This window comes from Ursus americanus, chromosome 20 (genome assembly GCF_024610735.1).
Source record: "Ursus americanus isolate L20-20 chromosome 20, mUrsAme1.1.p, whole genome shotgun sequence".
NCBI lineage: Eukaryota > Metazoa > Chordata > Mammalia > Carnivora > Ursidae > Ursus > Ursus americanus.
The window spans coordinates 47342177-47360357 of NC_142146.1; the positions used below are offsets into that span (position 1 = coordinate 47342177).

General features: G+C 36.7%; 1 long non-coding RNA gene across 1 annotated transcript in view; it reads left to right on the forward strand.

Moving 5' to 3' along the window:
* The window catches only part of LOC123801984 (uncharacterized), a 33704-nt gene extending 16645 nt beyond the window's left edge, over positions 1-17059 (forward strand). Inside the window, exon 3 of the long non-coding RNA XR_006782387.2 lies at positions 15913-17059. This is a non-coding gene — a long non-coding RNA (uncharacterized LOC123801984). The remainder of the gene's footprint in view (positions 1-15912) is intronic.
* Positions 17060-18181: the final 1122 nt, after the last annotated feature.

Below are 18181 nucleotides of genomic sequence, written 5' to 3' on the forward strand. Positions count from 1 at the left end.
AGAACTGTAGACCTGATAAGAAGAGGAAGAGATCCCTCCCTCTCTCTCTTCACAGGCACACACAAAGGAAAGGCCATGTTAACACACAGTGATAAGGTGGCCATCTGCAAGACAGGGAAAGAATTCTCTTCAGAATTCAACCACGCCCCCTGACTTCAGACTTCCAGCCTCCAGAACCATGAGAAAATAAATTTCTGTAAAGACACTTAGTCTATGGCATTTTACTATGGCACCCCAAGTTAAGTAAGACATTTCCCAAATTGACTTCAACTTACAACGATAAATTCTATGTAATTGTATTTAATTCCTAGTTTCACTCTCAAAAGCTACTGAGATCATTACTTCTCTTACAGAATTTCCATATTCTTTATTCTGTTTCATAAGAAACTTAATTACATTTACTTCCCTTTGAAAGAATTGACACAAATGGCTATTAGAATCATATCTGAGGCAAAATACCTTCATAGTGCCATAGTTAAGGAGCTGTGCAGTATTTCAGAAGGATGGTTTTAAAGCTTAGAAAACAGGAGCTACATCTGATCTAGTAAGTGAATTAGCAAGATGCTAATAAGATTAGAGAGAGGATATGACTGGTCCAGTCACAACTGAAGAGAGGGCTGGCGAAGTTCCCTTCCAACACAGAACATCTTGGATTCTGATTCTCAGATGTGCAGAGTTTGGGAAGTGGGTCATTTCTTCAGACTAAGTTAGTATGCCAACTAAGTAATTATTACTCAAGTATAATAAAAATGACAAAAAAAAAAAAAAAACCCACAAAAAACTCATGAGACTTTAAGATTAAGCAAATGACAAGGTCTGTGTGCTAACAGTATAGACTTAATGTGGGGATGGTTGTTAGGGTGAAATGCTCTGTACCAGATGCCCAAATTAGAATCCCAGCTTAGTTAGAATCCCACTTCTTGCTATTAACCTGAGGGCAACCTTTCTGAGCTTCAGTTTCCTCACCTGCAAAATGGGATGATAGTACCCACAACTAAGGAGGAAATGAGTAAATCCATGTAAAGCCCTTGGAAAAGTCCCTTGCATATAGCACTCAATAAGCATTAGCTATAGGAACAGCAGGACCAACTCTGCATGTGAGTGCCTACATACGCAAAACCTGAGTGAAACAATTTTGCTTTGCAAATTACATATAATTGGCTTTATAAATTTATGTAATTGCAGAAAATTATGTTCCTACTTCTATAGCTAAGGAGTTCATTCCTATTCTCTAAGTGATTTTTGAAAATGGAATATTAGAGTAAGATGTGCTGGCTGGTTTCCATTTGCCCTTCTAGAACCATTCTCCACTCTTCCCTGTCTTATTATACCCCAGGGGATTGACCTCTACTCTCCTCACACCTGGTCTCCTGCCCTCTGCTCCCTGTGAGTTTGGCCAGTGGCGGCCCTGATAGGAAATTGGAGGTTGGTAGGAGAGAAGGATCGGAGTGTATTCCTCCCCCTTCCTCACTAACTCCCTCACTCCCTCCCCTTCTACTCCCCCCCCCAATTTCCTCCCTCCCCAGCCAAAATTTTAGTTGTGTCTGTGGTCTTCCATGTAAGGGGTAGGTTCCTCACATGTACAACACCTGGTCTGTAAACCTTCCTTCTCCTTGCCTCTTCTGATTTAGGGGTGGTAACACCATCCCACTGTTCGTAGTTCCTAAGTAAGGTGACTTCACCATCCCTTGCTCTGTCATTTTTATTAAACATTATTCAATGATTGTTTTCCATCTGCCGTGGGTTCTGACTGATATGGATGCTTATATACTTATCTAATTTGATAGTGCTCTTGGAGGTCACCTTTAATTGTCCTTTTTCTAAGTTGCATATTTTAAATCACAATATGTCTATTTAGAATCATCAAATAAATTAACTGAAAACTTTAATAAAGCTCAGATATTTTAACATTCGCTCCAATACAGGAATTCTGTGTATTACAAAGATTTTTTTAAAAAATTATAGTTATATAATGTGCTAGTATTCCTTAAGAATAGGTCTGGATACTGACTGACTAAAGGTCAATTCTTTTTTTTTTTTTTTTTTAAGCTCCATGCCCAGCATAGAGCCCAGCGCAGGGCTTGAACTCAAGACCCTGAGATCAAGACCTGAGCTGAGGGGTGCCTAGGTGGGACTCAGTTGATTTAGTGTCCAACTCTTGATTAAGACTCAGGTCATGATCTCATGGAAACGATATCAAGGCCCAGGATGGGCTCTGTGCTGGGCGTGGAACCTGCTAGTCGCTCTCCCTCTGTTCCTCCCCCTGCTCTCTCTCTCAAATAAATAAAATCTAAAAACAAAAACAGAAACAAAAAAACCTGAGCTGAGCTATCAAGAGTCAGATGTTTAACCATCTGAGCCACCCAGGCGCCCCTGACTGAAAGTCAATTCTAAAACAGAATGTCAGAAACACAACCAAGGCCTTAAAATGGGAGTACAGCATACTCTTTTGTTCTGTCATGAAGGTTAAAAAACAAACGGCTCACCCAATTATTGGCACTATCATGGAGGGCATGTAACCCATATATCTGTAATCTCATTATAAGTAAATTATCCCAGTCAATTGTTGGGTATTCATCTGAAGATGTAGCTTGTACAATATTAGTAGCTAAGCATTTGGATTTAAGAGACAGTAAAGTGGCAGACTAATTAACTTTTTCCTTCTATTCTGAAGCCAAGAAGCTGAATTACTATTATCCTGGAAAACTGAAGCAAACACAGGGATTGGAGGAAATGGTATAAAACCCAAGTATAGCCTCTGTAAGAATGTGACTCATCAACCTAGATGGTTTGAATTCTTCTATAGGATATTTAACAAAATCTCATAAGAGACGAGAGCTCTGGTATTTAAAGTGTGCATACCACTTTGGCTGGGTTCCTACCCAACCCTTGCCATGCTATCCATCTACTAAAAATGGACAGAAAACCAAACCTCTCTCAAACAGTAGCTAGAAGGACAAAAGAAACTTGGTTCAGCTATACCAGGAAGAATTATGAGTATACTCACATTACAGCAGAAAAAAAGGCAAAATAGAACTGCTTAATTACGAGCAATATGAAATGCCACGGCGAATATGCAAATGTGTTGAAGCAAAACAAAACAAAATGTGCAGAGAAGAGGAAGAAAGCAAGAAAGGAATGTAACTGTCAAAGGAAAGATAAAGACCCTAAATGTAAAATTAAAAAAAAAAAAGAAGAAAAAAACCTCAAGGCACAGGAAAATTCATCACAATGATCTCACCTTAGAGAATAATAATTCAAGAGCTCAAAGATAAGAGGATGAACAATAAAAATTGAGAAAAAAAGGGGGAGGTTGTAGATTTAGGAAAACAAGAGAAAACTATAAATATAATCACAGAAATAAGTAAATTAAAATAAGCAATCTGAACAAAGAAATGCACGTGTATCCAAAGATAAGGAATTTTTCCTAAAATGAATTCACTGAATCTCTCTCCATCTGTACACACAATGGGAACAGTGTCCACCAAAATGTAATGATGAGTACTGCTAAATGGCCAAATTTGGAGTGATTTTAAAATATTTATGTCATTTTCACTTTTCTAACATTTAAGATAAACATGTTTCACCTTATCACAAAAAGAATGGGATTGATTTGTCTATGAAATTAGGTGATATATTGAAGTGGACAGTTTCATTGCCCACACATTTCCCTTCAACCCTCCCGTGTGCCCCAGCTGTCTCCTTACTGCCATTATCCACATTTCTGTGCCTAAGTGTCATCTCCCTCAACGGGGGATGCCCACTGCGTGCCTGTTCACATTGAGTGTGACCCAGAAGTGCTGAGAGATTGACCTCCACCCCCAGCAGCCCTAAATCCAGCCCCCTTGGACTTCAGGTGGGATCACTGAGACCTATACTTTGTACCATTTCCCAGGATTTCTCTAAGACATCAACTCCAGTTACCCACCATAGAAGCAGACTAAACAGTGTGCTCTTTTCTGACTGCTTTCGCTTCCCTCATTGTCCCACTGCCCTGTTGATATCCTGGACTCACCTCAAATAAAAGATTTGCATTCAAATTGTTTTAGCATCTTTTGGAAGAACCCAAATTTTTATGGACATCATGTGCAAGTAAAATAAAAAACACCAGAATTTCAAAAGTGCCAAAAAAGATTCTGGATGGTACGGTTGTTTTTTCTTCATTGAATGTTTAAAATTTCTCAATTATAAAGAAAAAAATTTATAAATAAAAAGTGAAACAAAAGATACAGACTAAAGGAAAACACTGAAGCAGACATTATCACTGCATATTAGTAACCAATGTCCATAACTAAGCAACACCGTAAATTATCAGCACATTATGCCACATAAAACCATTTCCGTTGTGCAAAATGAATTTTACATGACAAATCTGGAAAGCAGGTACCATTGTACCTAGGTCTCTATCTGCTTTCCTAGTTTCCTATCTTCCCCTATCAATTTGATTCTGTTACTCTTTCGGCATTGTATTTTCACATTTTTGCACTGTCATGTCTACTTCTGTGCTTATTAGTAAATTGTTTATTATCAACGGTCTATTTTTTATTTTTTTAAATTTTATTTATTTATTTATTTTAATGTTTTTTTATTACATTATGTTAGTCACCATACAGTACATCCCTGGTTTCTGATGCAAGGTTCGATGATTCATTAGTTGGCGTATAACACCCAGTGCACCATGCAATAAGTGCCCTCCTTAAAGTCTATTTTTTAAAAGCAACCTCTATGGAACCATAAAGTACGAGACTGGTAAAAAAATCACGAATCCTGTTAATTCCAAATCAATAATTTTACAAATTCTAGTCCAATTATTTCCAAAACACTTTTTCATTCAAAATGTCCTTCTGAGCCTATTTCCTTCACCAGGTGCTGGTAAACAATGCTGGGAGGCTGATAGCGAACAGGCAGAGAGCAAGAAAAAGGTGATCGGAGGCAAAAGCAGTAGGTAGACCTTAAAAAGGTAAAGATCACAAGGTCCTACTTAGGATTTGATGTGATTCACTGATTGCTGCGAGACGGAAATGGGTATGTCTGGTGGACAGAAGGGGAAGGATGATGCAATGAGTAGCAAGTCTGAGCAGGGCTAAAACAAGCACATCCATCCGCGTCTGACCAGTTTCTCTTCTAGGTTTAGGTTTAGTTGCAGTCCTTGCCACAACTCCCCTTCCTCTTTTGTCCCAGAAGTTCAGGGCTCTGCACTTTAAAAAAAAAAACACCCTTTAAGCTTTCAGATATTTTGAAATAAGTTTCGAAGGACAAATACTTCTTCCATAATCCTAATGTCATTCTGAAATTTAGAATTTAGAATGGGAAAATCACAGCTCTGTTTCTGAAGGATAGAGAAAGGCTAAAATTAAGATAGCCCCCATTAATGATTTTTTGTGTATTTTGGATGCTGGACTTTTATCTATTTTTTTTAGAGGAAGAAAAATAGACATAAGCAAAAATAATAATTTATTATATGACATTTAAGGTCAAACTAAGTCACAAAAGTTCACATATAATAGTGGCATATTTGTAGTTTGCTACCTGTCACAAACTTCTAAAGCTAAACTTTGAAATCAAAGTTCTCATGTCATGTATTCATGAGTTATGCTCATAAATTGAATTACGTATTACATACATGACCCAGTGCTAGTCAACATGGGCGGTTTAGAGATTAAGGAGTTTATACTGTATTTGGTGAAGAATATAGTCAGCATAAAAAAATCAAAATAAATGCTATTTGGAAGATGAGCTTTATTAACTCAAACCTTTGTGCTGGAGGAAGCCATATTCTCTGATCACATGCAATGCACTTTGTATCCTTCCTGTTTCTCTTGACTTTTTCTAAATGCCTTGTTTTAAAGTTCCAGTCTTCATTTGACCATGTTGATAGAGTTAAGGGAAGAAGAGGACAATTCATCTTCAGACAAAAACATTAATGGAAGAGAATACCTTTTGAGGTCCCCATACTGTTGGCTGTAATCCATACGAGATTTTTCTGATAAAGTAAATGACTTTAGATCAGACCTCAGAACTTCAAGTCCATATTCACACCTTTCAGGCAAAGTTTTTCTTCCTTTCCTCACCTTGAGAGATCTGGGTTTCCTTTTAATGAACTATAGATATTTCTATTTTAAAAAATGCCTAGTGTGAGTACGGAGGAAGAAGGGATTACTTCTAATTGGAGAGTCAAATGAGGAAGGTTTATCAAAGGGTTCAACATTTGAGCTCAGGCTTAAAGAAGAATTCTTACGATGACAATGTGGGAGGGACTGTCTGGTCTGAGGCAGCTTTACTTCCCGATTTGGGCCATTTCTACGCTCGCTGATAAAGGATAAAGAAAGCAGCAAAGTACAAAACAGAGAAGTAGCTACATCTTTTAGTTTGCAGTTCTACCCAAAAATCAATTAAAAACTCAGAAACAGAAGAGACTTAAAACAAGCTTTTAGAGTTTTCTGTGAACATGAATTGCCCAGGGTACATTTTCCCCATTATCACGACTAATTTAAAGTTTAGATATTATCCACTGCTCTATCTATAGCATTCCTTTATATTCTTCATCTGACTGGCTTTATCATATCATAGAAGCTCCTGAGTAAGTCACCTTCACTTAATCTTCATATATTTTAAGTGTGGAAATCTTAAAAACATGAAGAAAAACTTTTTAGTGAATAAGTAGGTAAGGGAAGGAGATGTTAATATGTTATTTGAATGATTAGATACAGTGTCCCTTTTTGACAGAGGCAAGCTTTCTTGAAATCTTAATGTTTTAAAAGTCTATTTATCGTGTAGGGTTTTTACTTTATTACTACCAAAGTTTAACTTTTTGCAATTTTTTCTCCTGTATTTGTTGCCCATGCATTGGCCTCCAGTTATGTGTAAGATAGGCCTATCATAATATAGAGTCAGACTTACAGCTCTTATTATCTGATAAACACTAAGGGCTAAGGGCTTTACATATATTAACGAATTTGCTACAATATCCCTGTGAATTAAGTACTTTTATTATGCTCATTGTATAGTTGAAAAAACAGAGGCATAATTAACTTGACCGAGATTTTACTGTTAGTAATTAGAGGAGCAGAAATTCAAACCCAGACAGTTTTCTTTCAGATAATGCTCTCTTAACCATTGCTTAAAAGAGCCTTTCATAAAATCAAGACATTATAATGGCTGGCATGTAAATAGTTAAATCTGATTTTACAATATATAAATTAGCCCATTCCTAATGAATTTTAATTTGTAAACATAGCTGAAATTATAAATCAAAGGAGCTTAAGGTGATTTATCTGATTACCTTTGAAAGGTAATCAGAAGCATAAGCATTTCAAGATGTATCAGTTGATGCATAATTCATGTACTTATTTAAAGCTGGTAAAATATGTAATAAAAGTCCAAAATTTGTTTCTGAAATTTTTCTAGAAAATGCTTGGAATATATGCCCTATAATATGCAACATAAGTATTATTACACATGAACTCTCAACCCTGAACTAAATCCTCCTTGTTATTGTAATTATTTACCTTTGCTTATTTAAGATATATTCACTATTATCTGTGATTAATGTAATGTTGAGTTTATAGTCAAGAAAAGAACCTTTCAATTACATACATGCCAATGGAAAAAATACAGATCACTTACAGCAATTCTCTAAGTTGTAGTTTCCAGTCTCCACTTAACTGTGTTGCTAGAATTAAGGAGTAAAAATAAATCATCTTCAGATCAGAATATTAAAGACAGAAGAATTCTAGTTTCTCCATCACTTAAATGAAAAATAATCCTTTCAGGCACCTGTGTGTTTGACACTGTGTAGACAGCATACTGGGATGAGAGTAAAAGTGTTCACTTTTCCTTTGGGTATTTGGGGTCGGGTGGATGCTGTCAACATTTGTCTTGTGGTACAAGGTACATGTTTTGAAATACAACTGCTCAGACAATTACTCACAACTGATCTATGGCTTGCCTGTCACACTACCATAATCACTAGAGAGAATCATCTTTTATTGAGTAATAGCTGCTTGTGTAAAAGATCTCACCCTTCGTGAATATTGGCAATTGCAGTTAATTGCTACAGCTAATGACTAACTTCTCATCAAGGTATCTTCTTTGTGTTAATTCTCTTCCATTTGCTGTCAAGTCAACTTTGCTTTTTCTGAGTAATGTAAACAGCCACTGAGATTTGGGAGGCATGAATTTCAGTTCTGATTTTGCTATAGACTGTTCAACTGGTCTCTCTTGTGTTTTTTGCATCTGCTTCCTTCCCTTTGAATTCAAGGTATCTCACAGGAGGATCATGAATGGACTCATTAAAAATTCAATAGCTGGAGGAGTTCCGAGGGTTTTTTAGTAATTACAGTCTTGGGAAGTATATAAAATACAAGCATTTAACCTTTTAAAACAAAATCACTGAACAAATTAACATTTATAAGTTCAATATTACAGGTTGAGTTCTGGGAGAAAAACTGCCTTAGGTTTGGGAATCTGCCGGGTAAAATCTCAAAATTCTGAGTTAGTACCAGTCTTTTTATCTAACGTTATTTTGTTCCTTGAAATTCGGGTTGTCAAAAGTACCTTGTCTTCATTTGTGACAAAGACTGAAATATCTCCTGAAAGATAGAAAGATCTTTACCTCTTCCTGTATCTAGTCACAAAGTTGGACAAATACATAAAACTTTATCTTATCATCTGGGTTCCGTTTTCTTCTTTAAATTACATTGCTAGTTCTCTCCCTCCACTACCGATTACACTGAAAGAATCTAAAAGGTGAACAGAAAAATTCCTGTGAGAATCACTCCAGGGATCTTGGAATCTATTAATATAGAGGTAAAGAGAGACCTCATGATTCTCTGTGATATTAGTTTATAACCCTTACCTACAGTCTTTCGGCTTCAATAAAATATACCAATAGTTTGTATCATGTATGAAAGTCCATAGAACTTAAGAGAATCTACATGAATTTCTAATAACGTCATACTACCAAAGGTATTGCCCTATTGCAATAAACATTTAAAATGTTAGCAAACAATCTGAAATGGATACTGCTAGGGACTTTTCTAGTAGTTAGCCTATTGGGGAAATGATGTTAAACCAACTACAAAGGCTATTTTAAAAATTATACAATATTCCAAAGCTGTGAAAAATGAATTAGACTGCTTCAGTCTTGGCCCCAACGCTTAGCTTTTTACTTCAACTTTTACACCTGCCTCTGTAATTCTTGACTTAAATATCATTTTGGATTCCATTCCTGCCATTTTGGAAATTATTTCCCCTGCCTATGATGACTTCCTTGATCTTGATCTCAATCTCACTTATCTTCACAGGCCAGTCATTGACTTTCCTGTGAAAATAAGCAAAAGATTTAGAAAATTTTCCTGGTGCTTCCTGGACATTTCCAGATAAATGTCTCATAGGAACCTTAAATTCAAGATGTTCAAAACTGAACTTGCTTTCCTTCTAAGCAAACTCCATCCTCTTGCTGACTTCTATATTTCTGACCTTGCCACCACCCTTCTCCCAATTGCTCAGACTTCTCTTCCCCGTTCTCCTCATAGTGTCAAGTCATTAGGTTGTACTTCAAATTTCTCACATCCTTTACAGCTTTTCCATTCCAAGCTCAATAGCCTCATAACCAGTTTCGCAAACACAACTCTATTTCAGTCAGTTTTATGAACCACCTCCCAAATAATTATTCTAAAGAACTGATCTGATAATATCACTTCCTTGATGAGAAATCCTCAATGTTTCTCATTGCATACCAAATTCATGTAAATTCTCCTCTGGCATTCAAGACCATCCAAAATATATCTGGCACTTACTTATCTTGTCCTGCACACTGATGTGGACCTTCTATTCCCACCAAGCTCAACGCCCCCATCTTCTCTAAACAGACCTGAGCTTCACTTCCTAGCCATCTTTGCTGTTTTCCCACTGACAATGATCATAATCTCTTCCGTTCAGACAGTACTCTACAACAGAATGTTCTGTGAGAATGGAAATGTTCTGTGACTCTGTGCTGACCAACATGGCAGCCAGTGGTTAGCGAAACTGTGGCATGCAGCTAGTGCAACTGAGGAACTAAATTCTTAATTTTATTTGATGTTAGTGAATTTAAACTTAAATTTCCACTAATGGTTACTAATGGTGCTAATGGTTACTGGAGAGTAAAGGTCTAGATCCTGCTCCCATCCCTCTGAATTCTGTCCATCTACATGTCTCGTCAACTCTCTGTACTTTAATTTCTCTACTGATTTCCCTGATTGGAATAATTCCTTCTTTAACCCTTACAACAACTGAGCTACATCTTTTCACAGCTTTTATCATGTAGTAAGAGAATATGAATAAAAAGTGATTAAAAGTCTGGATTCTGGATGCACGGTACGATACACTGCCTGTGTCACTTTGGGCAATTTACCTAGCTTCTCCAACCCTCGGTTTCTTTATTTGATAGTTGCAACCTTGGAAAGTTGTTATGAGGATTAAGTAAGAAGAAAAGAGTGGAGTACTTAGCTTAGTTTCATTATAAGTATCTGTGGGTAAACCACAGACTGACTCCTTAGAATTATGAATACAGCATCTAGTGAGCATCCCCTCATCACTTGAGGCCAAGACAAATAAGACACAGTTCTGCCATTCTTGAACTCAGAGGCTGCTCTGGAAAGGTTTCTTATCTTATCTTTCTTTGCGGATTTCGAGCCCCAACATGCAGAAATTATGTTTCCTTATCTTTATGGTCTGCTAAGAGCCTTGTACAACATCTGCTACATAGGAAACTATCAATAAACACTTATTTATCTCTCTCTCCCCTTTTTAAAAAAAATATTTATTTATTTTGGGGGGGCAGGGAGAGGGGGAGAATCTCTAGCAGACTTCCAGGGGGAGCCCAACCCAGAGATCAATCTCATGACCCTGATATCATGACCTAACCCCAAATCAAGAGTCTGACACTCAACTGACTGAGCCACCCCAGGCGCTCCTCTCTCCTTTTTAACATAGGTAGAATTTTTTTATGCTCTGATGCATTTTACTCAGTCTTGTGTTATAGTTACTTGTGTGCATATTTTCTCCATCCTGCATCTATTCCTTAAACACCAAGTAATCAATATGCATTTGAGGATAGCGGCTGTCTTATTACTTCGCTCTCATGCTTGCTTTGGAATGTTTCTCTATGAAGTAGAATATCTTCTAGAGGGCTGACAATAAACAAAAATTTAGCCTTTTTAAAAAATAATGTTCTGGGGTGCCTGGGTGGCTCGGTTAAGCCTCTGACTCTTGATTTCGGTTCAGGTCATGATTCCAGGGTTATGGGATCAAGGCTTGCATCTGGGCTCCAAGCTGCAGGTGGGAGGGTCTGCTTGGGATTCTCTCTCTCCCTCTGCCCCTCTACCTGCCTCTATAAAATAAATCTTTCAAAAAACAAAATTAAAAATAACATCCTGAGCATTGCTAACACATGGTATATCATTTTAAATTTCTATAGACTGCAATGCATACACATTATAGTTACAACTACATGTTGCTAAGAATTGAGAATAGAGCATATTTCATATGCTTTTTACTTAGTTTTTCTATAGAATAGCTAACAACTGTTTAGTGTACACAGCAAGTAAGTGTAAGATTTTTGATGGAGTTCTTTGCCTAGTCATGAGTTTTTTTCTTTATAAATCTCATTTTTTCAACCATAATTTCTATTATTTGACTGCATAGATCTCTTTTATTGCCCATATTGAAGCCACCACTTTACTCTTTAAAATACTAAGTGATTCTGAATCAAGAAACTCTGTTAAAGGTTTTGTTCTAATTTATGATTAAAAGTTATTCCTGATTTTCCATCTCAGAATAGCAAATAAATTGTGAAATACAACCACCACCCAGTAGTTTCTACCTGATAAAATCTCTTTAAATATAAAGGGGAAATGAGATTAACTAAAATTTTTAAGAAGTGAAAGTTATGCTCATAAAAATAAAATATGAAAGTCATGTTTCTTATACTTAAAGTCAGCAAAAGAGACATATTGAAAGGCTCTGAACATAACGGCAGTTATGGATAGAGCATGACTGGATGAGTCCCATTTTCCTCATAATACTTTCTGTTAAATTAGAAGCATATGAAAAATACACTTAAACACCAAATAAGAATTTTAGCTTGAGGTTTGGGCAAATTCTTAAAATTATCTACCATTTCTAAGTAAGGTTTAAACCCAGTAGAACACAATGAGCTTTGATGTAAATCAGGGGTGCTTTTGTAAAATCCAATTAGTGATTCAGGGACCTGTCTGAAACTTTGCACTTTTCATATTCTTCACAGAAGATGACTGCACATAAAGAAAACCTTAACAATCCATCTGGTGGCCTCTTGAAAATAGCCATTAAAATGCAATGTATTTTTGTCATATTTGCTATAATACATAGGATTTATGTCATGTCATATATTTCTCAAGCTTATATTTATAGTACTATTCAACAGATTGGATGGTTTCAATATTATTAACTAGGTGACCTTCCAGAATCTGTTAGAATCCCTATTACCCATATTGTGTATGGCTATTACACAACTAATAGCACGAATTAACAAAAATTCGTCACAGAGTGATCAATTCTATTTCTAATCTGCTTTTATGATTATTTTAATGGAAAATGTTTTAAAGGGTATATTTTCACTTAAGGATTGTTGAAAAATACATTTTTATTTGACATGGGAAACTAGAAATATATAAAGGATATCTTAAAATATTGCATTGACATTTAGCAGGGAAGTGACTTAAAAGGAAATGGATGGAAATTTCACCAAATATATCTACCTCAAAAAACTCTTAATCTGTTCAAATCGATTTTCACGTTAAGCTAGAACCTTAGCTATTTATTTAATTTGATTTTCTGATGCATCTATCTCTACGTACTTTTCTAAGCTTATTTTCCTAAATAGATTTAAAATTATCTCAAAGACTTATCGAGCTTTAATGCTGCAAGAGGTTATCTACTGCTGTCCCCTCCTTTCACAGAAGATAAAACAGAGATCCCATACGAATAAAGCAGCCTAGTCAAAAATGGATCTTAGCTGTATTACCTCCTAATTCTTTCCCACTTTTGGAGGGTTCTGTTTACAAGTTTTTAGCCCCTCAACTGCTGATGGGTCTAGATTTTGAATAATTTCTTGTTTAATGTCTTCTACTTTTCTCCTCCCAAGAGTTTACCCTCTGAATACACTTGGCTATTACTCTTGAATTGTTTTTTTTTTCTTGAGCTACATTTCATTCTTACATTTCTTACATTCAACTCTGACAATGTTAATATTTTTCACAACATTTTTTTAAATTTATTGCATTGTCTCCAAGTTTATAGGCAACACTGTTATCTGTTAGCTACTACCACTATGTGCTGCATAAGAAACCATCCCAAAACTTAGTGGCCTTAGAGTAATGAGTATTTATTTTGGGTTCACACACCTGCAAGATGATGGAGTTGGGTTGGTCTGGACTGGGTTGGCCAGACTTAGTACCAAACTCTAGATGAGGTCCAGATCCACACTATGGGTCTCTTTTCCTCTAGGGCTGGCTACCTAAGCATGTTATTTTCATAGCAAAAGCCAAGACTACATCCAATCTCACAAACACATTTCAAACGTCTGCTAGTTTCATTTTGCCAACATTCTGTTGGCCAAAACAAGTCACATAGCCAAATCCATCATCAATAAGACAGGGAAGTTATTCCTTCCAAAGAGGCAGCGGCATTGGGCTGTGAGGGAATATTTGCTGAACAATAACTTATCACACTAGTTCTGGAACTACTCAAACTTAACTGATACAAAATTCTCTTCATATATATTCAAGTAATTTTCAATAAATACTTATTGGACACCAACTGGGTGCCAACACTATTCACTCCCTGATTTCTGCAACTCTCCCCTCTGTGAAGATTTTGTGATCTGAGAATTCAGTAACAATCTCTTTGGATTTCCTTCTAGGTGGACAGAATTGGGTGAAGACTAATGAATACTGGGACCAATTTAAATTCATTGTTAGGGAGAATTTTACAAGCAATGTTTAAATTAACTGTTAAGAATGATAGGAATGATTATTGCATATTCCTTCCTATAGTAGAGATTTTAAGAATGTGAAAGAGGAATGGACCTGCCCAGGGAAGCTGATCAATATAGGCTGGCTCAGCAGTTTTGCACGCCCAGAAATACTACGCTGTCAGTATTCTTTGTGACCGGATGCTTACATATCTCACACCATACTCTGCCTTACACTTTTTCTACAATTAATTCAAATGCATGTGTAATTGGATACCCATTCTACCACTGTTGAACTTTTGGCTCAATTTTCACTATGATAAGATTGTTTTTTAGACTAGATCAGGAAAAGGATTTTGGATAGCAGGATATAATTTCTTATCAGGCATTTGACACATTGCAGGGAGGCTCTTTCTGCATGTTTATTTGTTTTGTTTTGCACTATAGAAATGGAATGTAACCTATATAAATTCTCCTTTCCTATGTGGCCTACTATATATGTTGACCAACTTTTACATTTGACAGATAATGATGCTTATCACCAATATTTTATACCCTAGCTTTCCCATTCTTAAAGTTTTGAATTTTAGTCATCTTTCAATTGTCTACACAGTAATTTTGTTTTTTTCAACAGTGCAAGTGAAACATTTTGGGAATCTTTGCATATTTGAAAATCTCTTCTAGCACTCTGCATGTACAAGAGCACTGCTAAATTCAACCTTTTCCTCCATGACAATGTGGATGTTGCTCCATTCCCTGCTGGCATTAACTTTTAAAAAAGAAAACTAAAGCCAGGCTAGTTTCTTTTCTTTCACAAGTGACTTGCATTTTCTTTCTGGATGCCTTTAAGAATTTTCCCCTTGTTATTCAAAAATGGCCTCGGATTTCATTAATCATTCCAGATAGGAACAGTCCTCTTGCTCCATTCCAGAAAGTAGCATTTAATTACATCTTAGATGATTGCTACTGTTTCACTTTAAAACAACTTCTTAAGAATAGCTGAACCTGTTTAAAGCTCTTCCCAACTCACAATCATTCACAGTCAAGACCCAGTTGTCTAGTAAGGGCCTGTAGCTATGACACCAGGGGCACTCTCCTCTCCTCCACACTGAGACCTCTTACTCTTGTCAGTCTTCCCACACGCTCATCCCTGGGCTCTGCCTTGTGCCTAGGCCCTTGTGACCTATGCTTCAGTGAGGCAGGTTGCCCCATATTCTGCTGGACGTCCACCTTGTTTGTCATCTTACTCTTGATTCCAGTGCCTAAAAATAGCTGAAAGCAGGCCTACAGGAGGCAAGGCCAAGTCTCCTGCCTCCGATCTTTCTCATCCAGGACAAAAATTCAGATGCTCCTAGGAGCCAAACTTCCTGAAAATATATATATGGTAAATGGAGTCAGTAGTTTTTGGTTTACTTGTGTCCATTAACTTCCCACGAAAATTTCCAAACTATCTTGAAAACTTAATTCAGATAAGAAATTGGTTGTTTAAAAAAAAAAATCAGTTGAATTCCAACAACCAATTTCATCCAATTACTGAACAGTTGCTAAGCTTTTATTTCAAATGATTCATTTAAATATTTAATTTTCAAATTGCTTTCAATGTAGAGGCATTAGCAAAAGGACACTAGCAACTACCATAACTCAACAATACGTAATCTAATTATTCAAACAAACCATGTTAAAAAACTAGAGGACTAGTTTGATTCAGTTCTTCACAACTCAAATGTATAACCTTGGATTCTTGCTGTTAAGGGTGCCATTTTATTTAGTCAATGATGCTTTATATCAAAATACTGTTTTAGTTATGTTCAATTTTCTGTGGTTATATACACAGCCTCTGCATGCATGTGCATTCATGAGTACCTATGTGTGCATGTTTATTTTTTTTTAAGATTATCTATTTATTTATTTGACAGAGAAAAAGAGACAGCAAGAGAGGGAACACAAGCAGGAGGAGTAGGAGAAGAAGCAGGCTTCCCGCTGAGCAAGGAGCCCGATGTGGGGCACAAACCCAGGACCCTGGGATCATGACCTGAGCTGAAGGCAGACGCTTAATGACTAAGCCACACAGGCGCCCCATGTGTGTGTTTTAAAGGGGTTCCAACCACATTGATAATTTAAAATTCTAAACTTCTTGTCTAAATTTTGCAATCATAATACCATAGTTCAGTATTTTTAACAATCATATTTCTAAAAATAAAAATGAGTGTCACTTGATTTATCCTGTTTATCATGTAAATACTTAACACGTCTATCTGTAACTTTTAAAAGTTCAGGACTTAGAATTACAATTTTATAGTGATTACTTTCCATACATGCTGTATTAGTTATTAAATGTTTTATTATATAGAATGAATATGATTTCTTTCTTCAGTCAATATAAGTACCAACTATGTATTTTCCTAGATGCTGAGCAACCAGTAGTAAAATAGATGAAGTTGTTTCATTTTCACTGGGGTTTATGGAGAAAGATGTAAATACAGAAGCAACTGTAAAATTGTATCTATATAACATATAGTTATAAACACATATATAATTTCATTAGTGAAAAGACTGAGGAAAATAATATAGACACTTCTCACTAGGAAAATACACTTTTAATCTACCAAATACTCATGGCAGGGAAAAATGAAGGAGTTGGAGTTGTGTTTAATTTTCAATCTGCTTTGCTTGTAAATGATTTCCAGCTCAATTACTTTATGAGCACTTGGCTGTCCAGCTTTTTCATTTAAATGTAACTATTACATAGCTACTGCACTTAGTATTTTGATCCAAGCTTATCACTAAAAGCCACCAAACAAGGGAAGAATAAGAGTAGAAAGGAACAGAGAAGAACTACAAAAACCATAAAACAAGTAAAAAAAAAAAGTGATAATAAGTATATACCTATCAATAATTATTTTGAATGTAAATGGACTGACTGCTTCAATCAGAAGACATAGAGTGGAATGTTAACATTTGGGGAATCTGAGTGAAGGATACACAGGGATTCTTTGTACTATTATGAAACTTCAATGTATTGAAAATAATGACAAAATTAAACACTCCAAAAAAAAAAAAAAAGATACAGCGTGGAGACTTCAGAGGAAGATAGTAAGACAGTACAGGATGATCATTTCATCCTATGGGTACGCATAGATAACACATCAGTGTAAATAACCCAGAAAACAACCCAAAGCCTGGCAGAATTGACTCTCTGCAGGTAATGTAGAGGAGAGGCCACACTGAAAACTGTAGGGAGAATGGAGACCGGGCCCAGACCAAACTGACCTGTGAGACTGTCCACAGTTGTTGGGGTTAATGTAGAGCATGAAATCAGCCATAATACCTGCCTTGCTAAAATATAACAGAGGCCACTGAGGCCAGGGAAGGTTTGGAGAGTAGGCTTTTGGAATGCCGAGGCCTGCATGACCACTCTGCAGTTGGAATGCCTTGGGAAGTTGCCTTCACCAAAGCTGTCTTAGACCAAATAGCCACCCTTTGATTTAAGAGATGTATGCATTGTCCCTTGGGCTATGTTTAGCCGAACTTGTAGAACATGCAGATTAGCATATAGTATCTTTCCGGTAAACAGATCCTCCCAGTTTCAGTAAGACCCCTTGTCACACATCGCCTGCTTGGGAAACAGTGATAAGGATTTGTGATTATCCTTAAGGACCAATAAAAGTGGGAGCAAAGAAGAGCAAAGGGTCTTCCTCTCTGAGCGTTGAGCCCCTTGCCTTCTCCTCTCTTTCAAAGCAGCGTTTGGAGTAATCTTTCATCCCTCGGTACAGGGATTGCTGGCCGTTCCTGGCACACAGGAACGAGTGACACTAGAGGCACAGAGGTGGGAGAGGAGCAAATTCCACACTAGGCATGGGGACCCACAATGGGAAGACAAGTTCCCATAACACTTGGCTTTGAAAACCAAAGGGTTAGCTTTATGAGTTCTTACAAATGTGGGGCTTTGCTTTTCCTTTTCTTTTTTTCATTCAATTAGCCAAAATATAGTACATCATTAGTTTCAGATGTAGAGTTCATTAATTCATCAGTTGTGTGTAATACCCAGTGCTCATGACATCACACGCCCTCCTTAATGCCTATCACCCAATTACCCCATTCCCCCACCCACCGCCCTTCCAGCAACCTCAGTTTGTTTCCTAGAGGTAAGAGTCTCTCATGGTTTTTCTCCCTCCCTGATGACTT